The sequence below is a fragment of the Carassius auratus genome, unplaced genomic scaffold (assembly GCF_003368295.1).
Source record: "Carassius auratus strain Wakin unplaced genomic scaffold, ASM336829v1 scaf_tig00056393, whole genome shotgun sequence".
Lineage (NCBI taxonomy): Eukaryota > Metazoa > Chordata > Actinopteri > Cypriniformes > Cyprinidae > Carassius > Carassius auratus.
Window position 1 is genome coordinate 10001 of NW_020527379.1, and position 2500 is coordinate 12500.

Sequence of the window (2500 nt, forward strand, 5' to 3'; positions counted from 1 at the left end):
CACAAAGTTTAAAGCACCTGGTATTCCCAGGCAGTCTCCCATCCATGTACTAACAAGGCCCAAACCTGCTAATATTCAGAGATCGGCCATTGACTCTATGTTTTGGCAAAATTGTTCTACACTAAGTGAAAAATTTCCAAAAAGTTTACAGCACCTGGTATTCCCAGGCGGTCTCCCATCCAAGTACTAACCAGGCCCAAACCTGCTTAGCTTCCGAGATCAGACGAGATCTGGCATAGCCAGGTTGGTACGGCCGTAAGCGAAGACTGCTCCGAAGAGAGGGCTATTTAAAGTTCAGCCAATCTACTGGCCAGTATATTTTATAAGTAGGAAAGAAAACCCAAAAGCTTAAAACGCCTGGTATTCCTAGGCGGTCTCTCATCCAAGTACTAACCAGACCTAAACCTGCTAAGATTCAGAGATCTGGCATTGACTCTTTTTTTTTTTTTTGTTTTTTTTTTGTTTGCAAGATTATTATATAATTCGTGAAAAATATCCAAAAAGTTTAAAGCACCTGGTATCCCCAGGCAGTCTCCCATCCATCTACTAACAAGGCCCAAACCTGCTAATATTCAGAGATCGGCCATTGACTCTTTTTTTTTTGCAAGATTAATATATAATTAATGAAAAATATCCACAAAGTTTAAAGCACCTGGTATTCCCAGGCAGTCTCCCATCCATGTACTAACAAGGCCCAAACCTGCTAATATTCAGAGATCGGCCATTGACTCTTTTTTTTTTTGCAAGATTAATATATAATTCATGAAAAATATCCACAAAGTTTAAAGCACCTGGTATTCCCAGGCAGTCTCCCATCCATGTACTAACAAGGCCCAAACCTGCTAATATACAGAGATCGGCCATTGACTCTTTTTTTTTGCAAGATTATTATATAATTCATGAAAAATATCCAAAAAGTTTAAAGCACCTGGTATTCCCAGGCAGTCTCCCATCCATGTACTAACAAGGCCCAAACCTGCTAATATTCAGAGATCGGCCATTGACTCTTTTTCTTTGCAAGATTATTATATAATTCATGAAAAATATCCACAAAGTTTAAAGCACCTGGTATTCCCAGGCAGTCTCCCATCCATGTACTAACCAGGCCCAAACCTGCTAATATTCAGAGAACGGCCATGTTTTGGCAAAATTGTTCTATACTAAGTGAAAAATTTCCAAAAAGCTTACAGCACCTGGTATTCCCAGGCGGTCTCCCATCCAAGTACTAACCAGGCCCAAACCTGCTTAGCTTTCGAGATCAGACGAGATCGGGCATAGCCAGGTTGGTATGGCCGTAAGCGAAGACTGCTCCGAAGAGAGGGCTATTTAAAGTTCAGCCAATCTACTGGCCAGTACATTATATAAGTAGGAACGAAAACCCAAAAGCTTAAAACGCCTGGTATTCCTAGGCGGTCTCTCATCCAAGTACTAACCAGACTTAAACCTGCTAAGATTCAGAGATCTGGCATTGACTCTTTTTTTTTTTTTTTTTTTTTTGCAAGATTATTATATAATTCGTGAAAAATATCCAAAAAGTTTAAAGCACCTGGTATTCCCAGGCAGTCTCCCATCCATGTACTAACAAGGCCCAAACCTGCTAATATTCAGAGATCGGCCATTGACTCTTTTTTTTTGCAAGATTATTATATAATTTATGAAAAATATCCACAAAGTTTAAAGCACCTGGTATTCCCAGGCAGTCTCCCATCCATGTGCTAACCAGGCCCAAACCTGCTAACATTCAGAGAACAGCCATGTTTTGGCAAAATTGTTCTATACTAAGTGAAAATTTTCCAAAAAGCTTACAGCACCTGGTATTTCAAGGCGGTCTCCCATCCAAGTACTAACCAGACCTAAACCTGCTAATATGCAGAGATCGGGCATTGACTCTTTTTTTTTTTGCAAGATTATTATATAATTCGTGAAAAATATCCAAAAAGTTTAAAGCACCTGGTATTCCCAGGCAGTCTCCCATCCATGTACTAACAAGGCCCAAACCTGCTAATATTCAGAGATCGGCTATTGACTCTTTTTTTTGCAAGATTATTATATAATTTGTGAAAAATATCCAAAAAGTTTAAAGCACCTGATATTCCCAGGCAGTCTCCCATCCATGTACTAACAAGGCACAAACCTGCTAATATGCAGAGATCGGCCATTGACTCTATGTTTTGGCAAAATTGTTCTATACTAAGTGAAAAATATCCAAATAGCTTACAGCACCTGGTATTCCCAGGCGGTCTCCCATCCAAGTACTAACCAGGCCCAAACCTGCTTAGCTTCCGAGATCAGACGAGATAAGGCATAGCCAGGTTGGTATGGCCGTAAGCGAAGACTGCTCCGAAGAGAGGGCTATTTAAAGTTCAGCCAATCTACTGGCCAGTACATTATATAAGTAGGAAAGAAAACCCAAAAGCTTAAAACGCCTGGTATTCCTAGGCGGTCTCTCATCCAAGTACTAACCAGACCTAAACCTGCTAAGATTCAGAGATCTGGCATT

At 40.2% G+C, this 2500-nt stretch overlaps 3 non-coding genes across 3 annotated transcripts; all 3 read right to left on the minus strand.

Moving 5' to 3' along the window:
• Nucleotides 1-142: 142 nt before the first annotated feature.
• On the minus strand, nucleotides 143-261 carry LOC113090520 (5S ribosomal RNA). Its single transcript, XR_003287139.1, has one exon. It is a non-coding gene; the product is annotated as a 5S ribosomal RNA (ribosomal RNA).
• Nucleotides 262-1181: 920 nt separating this feature from the next.
• LOC113090527 (5S ribosomal RNA) lies at nucleotides 1182-1300 on the minus strand. Its single transcript, XR_003287145.1, has one exon. It is a non-coding gene; the product is annotated as a 5S ribosomal RNA (ribosomal RNA).
• A 911-nt stretch (nucleotides 1301-2211) lies between these two features.
• On the minus strand, nucleotides 2212-2330 carry LOC113090518 (5S ribosomal RNA). Its single transcript, XR_003287137.1, has one exon. It is a non-coding gene; the product is annotated as a 5S ribosomal RNA (ribosomal RNA).
• Nucleotides 2331-2500: the final 170 nt, after the last annotated feature.